We start from the raw sequence: 16,215 nt of genomic DNA, 5'->3' as shown, positions 1-16,215 counted from the left end.
CTTGGATAGTACTTCTCTGTAATTTTACCGCGATTTCTCAAACCTCTCGATTTCTGGAAGCAATTTTTGTTTCCCTTGGATAGTACTTCTCTGTAATTTTACCGCGATTTCTCGAACCTCTCGATTACTCGAATCAATTTTCGTTTCCCTTGGAAAGTACTTCTCTGTAATTTTACCGCGATTTCTCAAACCTCTCGATTTCTGGAAGCAATTTTCGTTTCCCTTGGATAGTACTTCTCTTAATTTTACCGCGATATCTCGAACCTCCCGATTTCTAGAATCAATTTTCGTTTCCCTTGGATAGTACTTCTCTGTAATTTTACCGCGATATCTCGAACCTCTCGATTTCTTGAAGCAATTTTTGTTTCCTCGGGAGGTTTGAGAAATCAGGATTCAACTGTAAATGATGAACTGAGTGATTGATTAATTAATCCTCGACGTAAGAACTTATTAAGATGGTTTCCGCCGAACATTCGAGCAATACTGGCAAAAATAAAGTTACCACAGAGATCTCATAGCATGGTAACAGTTTGAGTACAACTACCAAAAACCTACCAAAACTTTAGCACTCAAGTTGACCCCGCCAGAGAAAAATGGATTTGAAATTGTCTACATTTCAGATAAAACGGTCGTTTCACGCCAGTCTAAAACAAAATGGCGCGCGTTTTAAACATTTTTACGAGGTTTGACTATAGTTTTCTCGAGAATGCTTGAGAGTTTGATCACGGGGTCACTAAGACAAATGAATTTCAGTGAGATGTTTCAAATAGTATATAAAATGTTACCGTACTATGCAGGCGCGTAGCTGAAGTTTTTGTAAGGGTGTTCGTATTGACAGGAATATTTATTAAGGGGGGTTATTTAATACGAGCGCCGAAGGCGCGAGCCTCTAGGGGTATCTGGGGGCATGTCCCCCCAGAATATTTTGAATCTAGAGGCCCGGAAATGCTATTTTCAGCATTGTGTACGTCAATATTTCAAACTCGATGGAGTGTAAAATAACAGGTATTTTTAGTCATAACAACAATATTTCCGGCGTTTTGTTAATTAACTTGATACATTTTTACATACATACCGGCGTAGTACACTAAACGTTTTACAAAAGCTTGATGTGTGCTGCAAAGGTTAAGCCCCCACCCCGGCTCCACCTTCAATGTACTAAAAGCGGCTTCAAATCGTCAATATGCACTAAATACACCATAGTTAGTACTAACTATGAATGCACGTATCACCTGGGTCCCCCGAAATTGTAATCCCCGCATTTTGTTTATTGATACTCCATTTATCAAATCCCGGACGCCTGTTAAGAAAATACTTTTTCAGCAATGGGATTATTTTGACTACATATAATACTAGGGCACTAAAATCCATTCTCCTAACAATTTAATACTTTCCCGATACTTTTAGCGTTTTCATGCAGGGTAATTAAAAAGCTGCAACTCTCAAAGTTTGTTTTCCATTCCCCCACTATTTGCTAAAAGCTGAAAATCAACAGTTTGTGTTTTCGGTCCTCCATTATTGACCTCCAAAGGGGGTTCGTTCGAACCCCTCGAACCCCCCCCCCCCCCCCCCTCCTACGCGCCTGCATGAGTAGGTTTTTGGTACTTAATTTTTGCACTCATTGCTCGAACTTTCAGCGGAATCCGTCTTAAGTACTTAACCCCTCCGTGGAACATGCCCCAAATAAGAAATCAAAAGTCCTCTGCATACAGTAGATAGCCCTCAAGTTGCTCTGCAAGATTGACGCAGCTTTTGTTAGCTGCAACTTCATGTCAAAAACGGATGACGCCATTGAAACGTAATCTCTCTACTGTTGTCACTCAAAAAACGTTTTATGTAAGAGATTTCCAATATCTATATGTTATGTTTAATAAACACGAGGCGCAGCCGAGTGTTTTAGACTTGATAAATAACGACCTGCGAATTTTTTGAACGGCTTCAAAATCTTTTGATGTGGATCAAGTCATTCTTGCACTAAAATTTATCGAATATTTAGATTTGGGGTTATTTTGGCCAAGTAGTTTGGACGTAAAGTTAAGCCTAGACTGTCCACAGCCCTCTATTTTTCCGTGTTTTTTCGATCGATGAGCGCGCGGTGAGAACGTCGAGAGAACCGGACGCCAGCACAAAACGTAGTTTGCTTTTTTGCGTTGAAAAATAGAGCGCTGCGGACAGTCTAAATTAGTTAAGCCGTGTCTGACACTCATTAAACATTAATTTCTTTTGTATTTTCTCTATGAATTATTAATGAGTTTTTGAAAGTAATAGCGGAGCATCCCTACTCATAAAACCATTCATTTGACTTGGGCCGTCCCGGAATCGTGCAAGATGGCGGCGATAGTCATCCGGGATTTTTAAAAGACGCTTTTCGCGCGCTTTTTGCGGCTTGCCGCGGCTACACAACTGGTATGTCACGTCAACAGTGTTTATAGCCGAAGAAACGGTTTGTAAAATCTAAGCGTTTCGGAGGAAAAAAAGTTTTTTCCTACATTTTTCACTCGTTTTGGAGGGACGTGAGCATAAAGTTTTGGAAGCGAAGCTAAACTAACTATCAATCAAGGCCGCTGAGGTAAAGGAAAAGCCGACAATGTAAGGTAAGCTTAACAAAATTTCCTGTATTGCATTATTGCCTAATTCTGCTAATTTTATGACAAGAAAAGTTTTTGTTTTCTGGACGCAGTTTCTGTATCGGCTGTCTTTAAATATTTTCAGAAATACTTTGCCACTTCTGTAGTACATGTAAACTATAACGAGGTGATTTTTTTTTAACCGGAGTTTATTTGATTTTGTTTGGTTGTAAGTTAGCTGGCAAACAGTCTTCCCGGTGGACTCGGACGCGGGGGTTCCCTTGTCGTGATGTGCTTTTGTGAGTTTATTTTACATTGCTGTCAGTTTATTCCGACTTAAAGCCTTTATAAGAGAACTTCTAAACGTTTCTGTGGCGTCTATCCGTGAATTTTGTGTGTGGAGCTGAACCTGTGTTTTATTCTTCAGCTGATTCTTTTAGCCGCTTTGATTGGTTTACCGCGTCATCCGATGAACTTGCTAAGAATAAGACATTTGATCACGAAAAATACAATAGATTCCTATTTCTTTGACGAACGTTTTTTAATAGTTATTTCATAAAAGCAATAAAACGCACTTTCTAGGGCTTTACCGGCGTAATAAAACCACGCGGGATGTTGGGAGAACACAAAAAAAGCTTGTAAATCGCGAGCCGTCAGTCACGAGTCTCGTGTTCTCTCAACATCCCACGTGGTTTTATTACGCCATTATTATATGGCTACAATAGTACGCGCGCTCTGATTGGCTGCTGAGCGGGCATTATTTTCTTGTAATGACCGGCTCGACGGTTTTTTGAGTTGTGAGTGAAAGCTACTAGCGAGGGGGCAAAAACAACAAAAAATGCCGACAAAATCAAAACTATCTTTTCAATAACTGAAAGAAAAATATAAGCATACCGATACTTCTTTAGTATGAGCGACGATGAGAGCAGAGAGCCACAGAGAGCGAGAGCGAGTTTTACCTCCAGTGTTTTTCCCTTGATTATACTCTTTTTTTGAATAGTGCTTAAAGGCCATATAATAAATAACTTATTAACCTCGTCCGTTCGGTCATTACAGGGGAATCTCAGACCTCGGCCTTGATGTATTGACCTCGCTGTCGCTCGGTCAATACATCAAGGCCTCGGTCTGAGATTCCCCTGTAATGACCTCACTCTCGGTTAATAAGTAGTATGTAATGCCCAAGTAATGCCCTAGAAAGCGCGCTTTATTTCTTTATAAGGAACATAGAGGAACATGGCCTATCAAAGGCTGATTTGGACAAAAAACAATTCTCTGTTTTGAATAAAATGCAGATCAAAGTTTGATTGTTTATTTTCGCGATGTTGTTCATGAGGGAATTGAACCCTGAGCTTAATACTCAGAAAGACTCTATTCGCGTCAAACTCTTTACGTGACTGCGTGCGAATCACTCTATTACATGACCGTGACATTTTTTACTTTTCACTTTTTATATCGGTCCCCTAGGAATTTTGTTATACATTTAAAGTCGCATCTAATTTTATCCATTTTCATTTTGGCTTGATAATGACGTTTAGCGAACGTAGAAACGTCGTTTTTAAAACTTTTTAAAACTTTTTTATACCAAGATGGTTTTAAAATTTTCTAGTATTTTATCGCAATGTTTTATAGTTAAAATAATAATAATAATAAAAATAATAATAATAATAATAATAATAATAATAATATTAATAATAAATGGAAGCAAAATGCTCCCCTGTCTCTGCTTCCAACCCTCCCCCCCCTCGCCCCCCTCTACCCCTCATGGGGTAGATTTACCGGGCACAGAGTCTCAGTTTCAGTCATCCCATTTCAATTTCTCATTCTCCATTCCATCGTTCCTCGTTTTAGTAACATCCTTCCAATGAACGGAACAACATAGGAGTTTATCAATTATACTGAACACACCATGGAACAAGAAATCATCAAGAACCTTGGAAAACCCGAACTGATCGATTTCTTTTCATTTCTATTTTGCAATTTCAATACGAAAATAAATGATAAGAGTGAGAATAAACAGCATTTCAACATCGTTAATACGTCATTAATTGTCAAGTTGAAAAACGAAGGTCGCGTCGTGCCTAAATCCATGTAAAGTTATAAATACGTGCATTAAAATAAGATGACAAAGAAATGTATAATAACAAGAAAACGCCATTGTCACGCTAAAATGCGACGATCAGTTTGTCAATTAAATGCATCATTAAGATAAGCTGAGAACTTTAATAGTTAACTCCCCATAGGGCTTTTCAGAAACTATTTACAATAAAAAATAAAACTATTTAACTCTAATATTTACAAATAAAATTGAAATTAAATAAAATAATATTAAAAGTTTAAAAGAAGATGATTCCTAAGCTTTGTTTCAAAAGAGTACAGAGATTTAGCGTGTTTGATTTTAATATCAAGGCTGTTCCATAGGTTTACGGCTCTATAAGTGAATGTTCTTTGGGCTGCTGCGGTCCTGAACAGTGCAATTTTGCAAGCTCTTTTGTTGGCGGGTTTTTCGTCCATGAATATCAGACCTTTTACAAAAAATTGGGGAGTGGATCAACAAGTATGTGTATAAATGTGAGATGTTGAAACGTTATTTTTTTTATCACGGATGTTTGTATTACGAAAGGTTAGTACGTATTTCACATAAATGGAATGTCAAAGTGAATTTTTATGTTGCGTTCACTGTTTACAGGAATTATATTTCAACTCGATTCCTCCCCAATTCCCTCGAGGCTTCGCAGCTCGACTCCGTCGTTCGCCGTAATCAAAGCACTCGCACTCGGTCGCGCATCCCGCCAGCTACCCAGGCTATATTGATGAACATGAAGTCAAACGTTTCTTCGCTGAGAACTACAAACTTTATACCAAAAGCAGGATTCATGGGATAAACTTTACTTCACAAAATAACAACCAATTAGAAGGCGGTATTTGAGGTTTCTTTTGGCACGTACGAGATGAACATTAATATGCAAACTTAAACCACAGGCTTACCATCCTCTGTTTGTGAGGTCACAGCATGCCCATATAAATATTCAAATTTCCTCACTAATTGCTACTGTAAATATTCAGTTAAGGTGGCTGAATACAGTTTTTACGTGCCTCAAAGGCGCGCGCTACGATTTTCCGCTTGACGTCATTATTGCTCGCGCGGCCTAAAATGGCGCTAGCAACTCTTAACAGAAACGAAAAAGAGTTCCATCTGTTTTACCGCGCTTTACCAAATTTGTGTACAAAAGAAAACTTCAAAATACTATCAGATAGGCCTCTCAACCTGGGACGGAAAACAATACGACAAAAAATGTGGATAAAAAACCGACAGAGAAGTTCTTATTCTGTCTTTCATTATCGCTCGCGACGCATGGCGTCATATTAGCGCGCGCTCGCAGGCGCAATTTGATTCGCTTCGGAGGTCGTAAAAGCCAGATTTTGATCCAGATTTTCTCGAAAACCTACCGTACAACGTATTATGAAACTTTCACAATTAAATTTAAGGGGTGAACCACGTCTACGGCCAAAATTTTGAAAAAATCTGTAAGACAGATTTTGAGTTATTTTAAAAATCGGCAAAATATCACATTTTCCTAGTTAGCGAAAAATCTGTCTTACAGATTTTTATATTATTTTGCATGAATGATAAATCAAAGCCAATTTCTTATTTCTGAAATTTTGAGGTAGGGTCGTACTGGTAGATTTTGAGAAAAACGCCGTTTAAAACACTAGTGCCAGTCCCCTCATAAGCACTCGGCCGTTCATTTAAACTGTTTATTAGCATTTTTATTTTCCAAATATCGCATTAGATGATTTTAGGATGTAACAAACAGTGATAAGAGAAAGACAAAACTTTTTTGGAATTTGAACAAGAGAGTTAAAGGTTGGACTGATTTGCTCTCTCAAAACTGTATTAAGCCACCTTAAGGTGGCTCCATAGGGTTTCTTGACCGCGCGAAGAATGGGTACGAGCTTGAAATGCCGGCAAATCAAAACAAACATGGCGGCTTCACGCGAGCGTGAAATTTTCGGCGAGAAAACGTGAGACTTGCTTCCTGCCAATGAAATAACACCTGTACTTTCCTGTGTTGAGCAGATTAAAGAGTTTACAACACCCTAAAAAGGTTTTTACAACGTCCGCGGTGCTTCTGGCCGCTTTTGCGAAGTTCGTACGATCGAAAGCAAAAGACAAAATAAAAAATAGTCTCCGCGATTGTGAGATACTTCGAGCAGAATTTCAGAGATTCTGCTACATAAAGGATTAGGGTATGTCTCTAACTAACCTTGGGGTTAACAGATATTCGCACAAAAACCGACAACAACGGGAAACGCTCGTCTTTACACATCAACTCGTATGGTTCGAAAGTTCGCGCATGCTCAAATAGCGATCTTGGACAATTTCTATTCTGATGACGTAATTATTTCGGGGCGAAAATTTGAAAATTTCGCCTGGGATTTACTAGAGTTTCCTTCGGTGAAAATCCTTAAAATTTGGCAGAGATGTGATACCTTTTTAACTGCCCATTTTGCCGTTTTTTTAAAAAATTTTGTAGGCCAGTTTTTTTGCTTGGTCAAAAAAACACAAAATAACCAAAAACGAAAAAACGACCTGGACAACCCCCACTTTTTTTGTTTTTAAAAGTTACTTCTCATCAGATTCAATCCGTTGGGAGATTTTCAAAACTTTTCACCGAAGAAAATTAAAGAAAATTAGGATCAAAGCCACAAAAACACCAAAAAATAGGACTTTTTAGGAAGATGTAGCTCAAAAGCAAAGGCTGTTATTTTAAAAAAGAATAATGCACAACATATTTTAGTCCTTGTTTTTAATATTTCATCAGCTTTTATTAAGCTAGTTTAAAAAATAACGCGAAAATGATCTCTTGATGGGTATCACTTGTGCGCGCGCCGTTATATCTCAAAACCCTATGGAGCCACCTTAAGCTTCTTAAAATCTCAGTGCTTTTTTTGGCCGTGTATTTTTAATAAAACGAGGTAGAAATATTTTCGCATTATTTAAGTTTATTTTGTACCGTTTTCTTGATGATTTAAAGCGTGCGAGAGCACTTTCATGAGATTAAGTTTTCGACGTGTGCATAGAAAACAAATATTTTCACAAGGCGTGCAACTTCGACATCGAAGAATCCGGTACAGCCTCTGAAATGTAGCCCAACAAGCAGCTATTTCAAAAAGAGATAGTGTTTCGTTTCCAGATCGCGGAAGGGTGATAATAGCGTAACGTTTAAGGAGAGGTGGGTTTGGGGTTTATTTTAATTTGGAGAAGGTCCTAGAGTATGTTGAATTTGCTAAATTTATGCGCAAGTGAAGAACGAAGAGAAGAACTTCGTATTCATTAGTAACTTCCCATTTAACACCTATTTTTCATAGATTTTATGTAAAGGAGATAGACTCAGACCTGCTACAGTTTGGCCGCTTTCAAGAGTTTATGTAACACATAAATATTTCTGTGTCTTTCTCTCCAAATTAAGTAAAGTGAAGGGAGCTTGTTTTTATCTTTTTCATTCATCCAGTGAAAATTAAAATGATTTTTTATTTCTGCAGAACACTTTTTTGCATAAAAATGGCACCTTATAGCATAACTTTGAAGGATACATGAATGGAAAAATAACTTACAGAAATGTTCCTATCAATCTGGGGGAAACATCAAACCACAAGAGTAAAATGCAAGATCAGAGTAATGTTATTGATTTAAATGGTTTATTTTTTGAAACAAACAATCTCAAAATAAATCAGTTCCAAATATTAAGTGTTTTGAGACTTCTGATCTCTGATAAAATGCAAAACAACACTTTATATCTTTTGATAAAAGCTTGAGGTATATACCTCTCTGAATTGATCACATGCTCAAATCAAATAAATGCCAAATTCGAATTCAAGACAAACCAAAACCCTGGTCGACAAGAACAGAGATAAGCACAAATACACTGTTTCGAAGCCATTTCTTCAATATCAAATGCCTTTCGTCACTTAACAAGGACACCGTAAACAACCAGGGCAAATTTTAAAATGTAAAAAGCTACCATACGCAGTTTTTTAACTGGGATTTATAATTAACAGTCATACCAGGATTGTATTTTGCTCGTTCGTCTCGATCCGCGCTGCAAGACACAGAGTAAGACACAGTCAAGTTTCTTCTTTTGTCCGTGCAACAGCCTTGGTAACACTGATAATTACGATTTGCATTTTTAGATCTTTTTAGCGATGCCGTGGAGTTTCGATTTATAGACCGCGATATCTTTGATAATCCAAATGCAACGGTAGTAAATAAATAAGTTAATGTTGAGCTTTACATCCAGGAGACGAATTTAGTTCGGCATGGCAGTTGCACAGCTTGATATATGATATTATCCATACAGAATTTGAAGCTTCAACAGAACTTGACTGTCTTCTTCTTCGTTCTCAACTTTTCGTGCAGACTGCTCGAATGATTTTGCGACCCACGTGACACTGATCACGCAATTCCGGGTATATCCACGCGAGAACCCACACAATTTTGCGTGCATTCGCGCTGTTTGTGACGTCGAAGATGCTGTGAATTTTCCTATTCAAATAGAATAGAATAGTCTCCCACATTTATACATTACTCTGTTACATGAAGTGAAATTAACTTTGTAACTCAACTGCATATATGCCCTTCTCTTCAATCAACTTGCCCGTTTTCGGGGGCACGCTAGCCCTTCCGTGCGAGCAAACACGAGATACGCCAAATTAAACTTAAAACCATTGCAGTCGTTATATTCATATGGGTATGTCGTGACCTCACAAACGGAGGATGGTAAGCCTGTGGACAAATATAACTGAAGTAAACATAAATGGTGCTTGTATAAGGCGCATAGCTCCCTTTAAAAGTTTGAAGCGATTTTTTTAATTTTCGACAACGTTTCCCGCACGAGGACATGAAACAAGAACGAAATTTAAAACACTTGAACATTTTCACCGGTCAGCCATAAGGACTGTCACGAACGACTTGTAAGCCTGACCGCAAACAATCTCAAGTTAAAATGCGAAGGTCAATGCGTTCCTACAAGCACGTCGATCTACAATTATGCACAAAAACGATGAAAAAAGGAGTATGAATTAAAATGAAAAGAAAAATGACATACTATTTACTGAAGACGTCAAAGCCTTGTATTTTTTCATCGCTTTTGTTTCTGTTGAAATGTTTTCCACGTGTTCCTTTAGGTGGAATAAACTAGTAAAGTGTTTTTGATACTCTAAAAAACGTAATAAAATAGAACCAAACGGTGATAGTTTGCCAAATTTTCTGCTCCAATGTAAGCTAATTTGTTTTGCTGAAAAGTTAAAGGCATTAAATATGCATGACGCGCATATTATTGTTGAACTGTCAATCAAGTAAATAGCTGAAATAAGAGTCCAATACGTGCGTAAGTCAGTACGCATTTCATCGAACCTCCAGTGCGTTAAAACGGAGAAGAAAGGTGAGTTCAAATTTCTTTTAAATTAGCATCATAAACGTGAAACTGTGAAACGTATAAACACAGGCTAGACTTAACCACATGTCAAGGTGCGAAACGTAAACGGAGCGCGCAACGAGAAACATGTCCGCACAAACTTGAAGAAGGGAAAGCTGACAAGTACTAGCTAACTAAACCCACCTGGGAGGCAGTCGCAGCAGACAGGGATGCTCGGAAGCGCGGAGTGCAAAGGGGGCTCACGCAGTTTGAAACCGAACTGATGCGGCAAGCTAAGGAGAAACGATCCAAGAGGAAGGCTCAGCCACTCGGCACCAGCGAAGAGGCCTGTTTCTGCTCTCTAACTCTGGTTATACAGATCATCAGCCATTAACTTTCATCTTAGGCAAAGCATAGCCCTAAGGTGATTGGCTAGAAACCACGTGCACATTCGCTAGTGATAGCTCGATACTACACCAATAACAAGCCCAAGGCTTGTATTTTTCCCCAAAAAAATTCCGTTGGGATTATTTTCGGAAAAAAACTTTTTCAGTAGATTCAGTGCCCCATATTAACGGGATGTTAGATTGCGTCCTCTCTCTGCTAAAATAACATTTAACATGAAATCATCTTCGCTGAAACTGCAACCAATGACGGAGAATCAACACGCATAAAATTGATGCCTATTCCTTTGAGCACGCAATTATTAAGGACTTCGGACAACCCGGCCTGATCGATTTCTTTAATTTGTATTTTGCTCTTTCGAATGGAAGACAAGCGATAATAATAAACAACGTTTCGACATCTTCAATACCTAAGTTAAACTCCGAAGGTCAATTCGTGCATATATACACGTAGATATTCAAATATACGCATAAATTTAAGATGAAGAAAGAACTTTTAGTCTATTTACAATGGCATGAACAATATAACGTACGGCATAAGAAGAGGAAAAAAAATTCTCCAGTAGATGTAATACCCAATATTTACGGGATTATCGGACTGATTGATTTCTTTTATTTGTATTCTGCTATCTCAATACAAAAATAAGCGCCTGGCTGAGAACAAACAAACAACGTTTGGACATTTTCAATACGTCATCAATTGTCAATTTGAACCGCGAAGTGTGCGAAGGTCAGTTCGTGCATAGTTACACGTAGATCTACAAATATGCGCATAAATATAAGATGAAAGAAGAACATATGACATACTGCATAAAAAGTCGAAGCGTTGTTTATTTTTATCGCTCGTGTTTGAATTAAAATGTTTTCCACATTTTGCTATTTATGAAGTAAACTAAGTGTTACTCTTCAGAAAATAATAAAATAGAACCAAACAGCAACATTTTTAACAACTAATGAGCCAAAACTTCCGCTCTGCTGCAAGCTGATTTATTTTGCTAGAAAGTTAAGGATTTAATTAAATATGCGCAATGACGCACCGATTGTTGAATTGAGAATCAAGCAAAAAAAAAAAAATAATAAAATGTAAAAGGTTCGATTTTTCTTTACTTAGAAAATACGCAATTCATTGATTATCCAGTGCGTTACAGCGGAGATCATACAGGTAAGTTTAATTTTGTTTCAAATTAGTATCATTAAAGTGGCACTGCGAAACGTATAAATAGATACAGGCTAGACTTGCCCACAAGGCGAGATAAATGTCCGAATACTGTACAAGCTAAAACCCAAACTGGAGATGATTGAAACTAAAATATAACTGTCCAGCAAGCTTTGAACAGTAAGCTCCTACAAGTGTCTGTTGGAGCAACAAGCGTTGCGAAATCAACACTTGTGTTGGCTGAACTTTAGTCCTACTTGTGTTTTGCATGGCTTCTAAACGAATAATGAAATGTCCATCGCTTGGTCCATCGCAGTCGTGTGTGTAAACAATGAACTGTCCTTCAAGCACCTAAGGTAAAATGAGCAATACAACAGTAGGTCTTTCTTGAAATGGGAGACTTGCGTTCAATGTTGTAAATTAATCTTAGAATATCTTATTGGTATCGTAGGATGAGTTGTTGTAGAAAGAGTAAGCGTCCAAAACGCGAAAGGCCTTTGGAGCTGGGTAAGTGACTTATCAATCATATAATTAGAATCGCGAATATGAAATTTGTAAAAGCAAACAAACAAACCTCACACATCACACTGGCGAAAAACGAGATAACAACACTTAAAGCTCTTATATTTCGTTGGCTCAATACTATCACTCTTTATTAGTTTATGCTACAATAATGGCATTCATCGAATGCCCAATGGTCATTTTCGTGATAGCAACAGTACAACCTGTTAGAAAGGTCCTTAACTTTAGCTCTAATTTAAAGGTCAAATGCAACGAAATTTGATCAAATTTTATTTAAGATTTATTTTGACTTTAAATGAAAGGAAATACTGTGAATAATCATAATCTGAAGTTTTAAACGATTTGGTTAAAACATCGCTGAGATATTCGACGTTGAAGACAGCTCTTTATCTTCGCTTCACAAACGGAACGGTTCGGAAAAGCTTCGGAAAATTGTCGGAAATGGATCTTGTGACGTCACATGTGGCGAGCTTCGACGCGCGAAGATGCAGCGAAGTGCTGTTGTTTCTACCAGGTCTGCTACACCTTTTGGCATTTAAAATCCCGATTAAGCCAGATGACCATTCGAAATATCTTCTTAAAGACGAGGAGCGATACAAGAAATGGTTGAGATCGACGAAAAAGAGAGGATGTTTATGCCAAATGCACGCTGGCTTTGCTCAGCAAATACAGTATCATCCGACATGTTTTTCTCAGAAAGCTTCCAGCAGAATCTTGCACTTTGGTCCGAGTTCCAGCCCTAGAAACTTCCAATGAAACCTGGTGCTTCTCCTCTTATTACCAACTTGAAAAGAAAGCCGTTAATCCAGGACTAATGCGAAATCGTTTGCGACGATATGCAGAATTCAATTAAGGTAAAGTCGCTAATAAACTTAACCCATTGTCTGGGAACCCCAAAGTTGTACTTTCTTGTATTATATTGAACTTAGATTCACACACTTCTTTCTTAATCTGACCCTAGTCGCTTCATAAACTTCTACCAAAACTATAACTTTACTGTTTGCGTGAAATATTGCGAATCGCGAGGCTGGTATTAAAAATATATTTTTATTACAGGAAGGAACTTTTGCATAAATTTCCTAAGTTACAAACAAATCTTTTTTTATGTTTAACTTAAAAATGATATTCCCTATACTGCTTCGATCGTCTAAAAAGCTAAATCATACATGCAGTCATTGAAGGAAAATAATGCTTTTAATTTACAGTATTGTGTACAATGAGACACTCGTTTCAATGTTTGTTTATATTTGAAATTATTATGAATGCTAAATATAACAAAGAAAATACCACCGACTGAACATTGTTGGTGCCCAAGAAAAGGTTTATATTTTTCATGTAAACTACGTGTATATGATGAGTTTGTTCACTTGTAAAGGCCAATTTACCTTATTCATTTGTTGTTCAGATCTGCATAAACCCCATTTCAGTCCAGTACAATGACTGTTGCATTGCATAGCACTTATTATAAGCTGCAAATCTGGCTTCATTGTGGCCAATAAATTGGTATGTGCAACTAAATGGTAATTTAGTTTTAGTTCAAGCTATTTATGAGAAATCTAAGGCATAAACTCGACCAGATCAGCTAACTTTTTTTATCTAGCACTTTAGTCATGAACTACAGGAGAATCTACAATCAGATTGTAGGTGTGTCATGACAATTTATTTCTGAAATTAACTATTCATAATTTTGTCTGCCCCAAATCTGTTGACCTTTTACAAATTCCTCAGTAACAGCTTTAGGCATACTCCCTTTCAAATCTATATGGGTATTTTTGGTGCCCAAGACCCCCTCCCCACTTGCTGGGGGTACTCCCATACTCCCATAGACTTTCCAAAAGCGTTCGTTTCTTGTTTCCGGTTTGGTGGTAGTAGATCCCGGTGTGGAGCTCTCGCCCTCCGCCCTTGAGCTCTCGGGCTTCGCGCTCTGTGTGCTCGACTTGTAAGCAAGCCTAATACTCCCATATATGAGCTTGATAGGAAAATGCATGTGTGCTGTTGTGTGTTTTTCAAGCAGATGAGTTTAAGATGGAATAGTGATACAATAGTTTGGGGTAGGGTAGGGATTTTCAGTGTATAGTCTAGCATACTATGATAAGGTACTGCAAAATAACCTGAAAATGGTCTGGGATAGGGTACGGTTACAGAGTCCCAGCAGCACACCCCTACCCAAAAATATATAGAGTACCCCCCTTTCCTCGAGGCGAAAAAGTATTGTTTTTAGCAATTCTGAAATTGGGTATTTTTAAGATTATCAATTTCTTTGTAAACTTGGAAATAGTTTTTTAAAGCACCTACTGTTTGTATTCATACTGTTTGTATTCTTCGCTTGGTCTGAGATAAAGTGATAAATTACAAGCAGTGCATGCAGAGGCTATAATGTCTCCTTAGGGGGTCTTGGAAAATCACTGCAGTTAGTTTGATTGTCGTCAAGCTGCCTATCATTTAGCTCGTTTTTGAGCTATAAGCACTTAAAGTGAAAATAAGGGTAATTTTGGACAGATTTTAGTGTTGCTATGGTTACCAGTGACAAACTAAATATGACCACAACTTGTTCGGCAATGATGGTACATTTGTTTGATAAAATAATTGCAGGATTAACTGACAAATAATTAGTGCTGACCCATCATAGTAATAGGCTGGAAAGTACTGGAAACTGTTATCAGCTTCGTACACATGCATTCAGTAAACTTGCATAGCCATCTCTCTGCATCTTTTTTTCAACATTGTCTTAAAATGTGCTGTTTTAAGTGTTGTTTGTGCATGTTTACTATGTCCAAAGATGGATGTTGACAAAGGGGCTATGCATTGATGTCCGACCCCATCCAACTCGGGCCAATTGGTGGGAGGCAAGGACTCTCACCTGACTGCGCCATCCCTGCTTCCTAGCATATTTTATAATAATGCAGCATTGATAAAATCTCATGATTGTACATACAAGGATGTGTAAGCAAGGACATTGAAACACAAAACTAGGTGTAAATTTTCCCTGCTACATGTCCCAGTGTCTGAGGTCCTGTGTCAGCACACAAGTTAGATCTTATAAACTGGGTCTTAAGAAATGCAAGTTGCCATAAATTACTGTTGAAATTGTTATCTTCGACCTACACCCCATCTACTTAAGACAATTACCTTTTCAGAGAATTATCAGTAAAATCAACTGAAAAATATAAGAGCCAGATTACATAGATGAATTAGTTAAAGGATAAAATAATCACCTAGATTAATAATTCGGCTAATAAAGAACAATATTAATACCAGGCATAATTCTGATTGAAGCTAAAAGGCCACACAGTCACGGTATTTAATTTCAATCTTTGAAAATAAACTATCTAAAGGTTTTATTGATTCTTCAAGCTGTGTTATTTTAGAGAACACACTCAGCTCGGGCAATGCTACAAACAGTGTACAAATAATTCCACATTGCAATCCTTTTGAACAAAAGCAAGACAATACTTCAACTTAAGATTCAACTATTTATTTATTTCAAATTCTTTGAAAGCCGTTTCCATTATATTTATTAGGCTCACCAATATATCTGGCCATATTCCTTCGTTGTTGGTGCATGTAGATGTTGCCTGATTTAGACGCCATCTTGTTCACTCGCAGAGTCGGAATTAATCACTCGAGAAATCGATTTATTCCTTGCCAGATGCCGTTAGTTCGAACTGATAAGGCAGTATTTAGACTTTTCGAAGGCTTGAATCAAAGTCTTTATCGGTTTCAACTAACGGCTGTTCCAGAAACTCTGGAAATCCATCGAACAAACCCAATGATTTCCAAGGATCGCTCAAAACACATGAAAAGTTGCTCGCCACACCTGACGTCACAAATACCTCTATTCGATTCCATTCCACGCGCGGCCATTTTTGGTTCGTTTTCGTGAAGTCTTCGGAAATCGTCGGATTTTCATCTCCTAAGCGCCACAATTCGCACAAAAACCATTTCTGAGAGTTTATTATCATTAGTACCTTCATAAACGACAGGTTTTCGGACAAAAGAAAAAAATTCCAATTTCATTGCATTTGACCTTTAAGTCTAACTCAAAGCTTAGTACATTGAGTTCTTTTCATTAATGAATCGTGACCTCTCTCTCTTATCTTTTATTTACTTATTTATTGAGTTGTTTGTATACTTTGTAATTTATTTTTGTT

The 16,215-nt window shown here is 37.7% G+C and overlaps 1 protein-coding gene and 1 long non-coding RNA gene across 2 annotated transcripts in view; both read right to left on the bottom strand.

Moving 5' to 3' along the window:
• The window catches only part of LOC144653077 (proton-coupled zinc antiporter SLC30A9, mitochondrial-like), an 81,929-nt gene that overhangs the window by 43,325 nt on the left and 22,389 nt on the right, over nt 1-16,215 (bottom strand). The window lies entirely within an intron of this gene.
• LOC144654556 (uncharacterized) lies at nt 15,524-16,091 on the bottom strand. Its single transcript, XR_013570930.1, has 2 exons — nt 15,731-16,091; nt 15,524-15,685 (listed from the first exon to the last, which is right to left on the bottom strand). It is a non-coding gene; the product is annotated as an uncharacterized LOC144654556 (long non-coding RNA).

The sequence above is a fragment of the Oculina patagonica genome, chromosome 5, assembly GCF_052425735.1.
Source record: "Oculina patagonica isolate OP01 chromosome 5, crgOcupat, whole genome shotgun sequence".
Lineage (NCBI taxonomy): Eukaryota > Metazoa > Cnidaria > Anthozoa > Scleractinia > Oculinidae > Oculina > Oculina patagonica.
The sequence above is the reverse complement of the archived record's forward strand: the minus strand, read 5'-3'. Positions and strand labels throughout refer to the sequence as shown.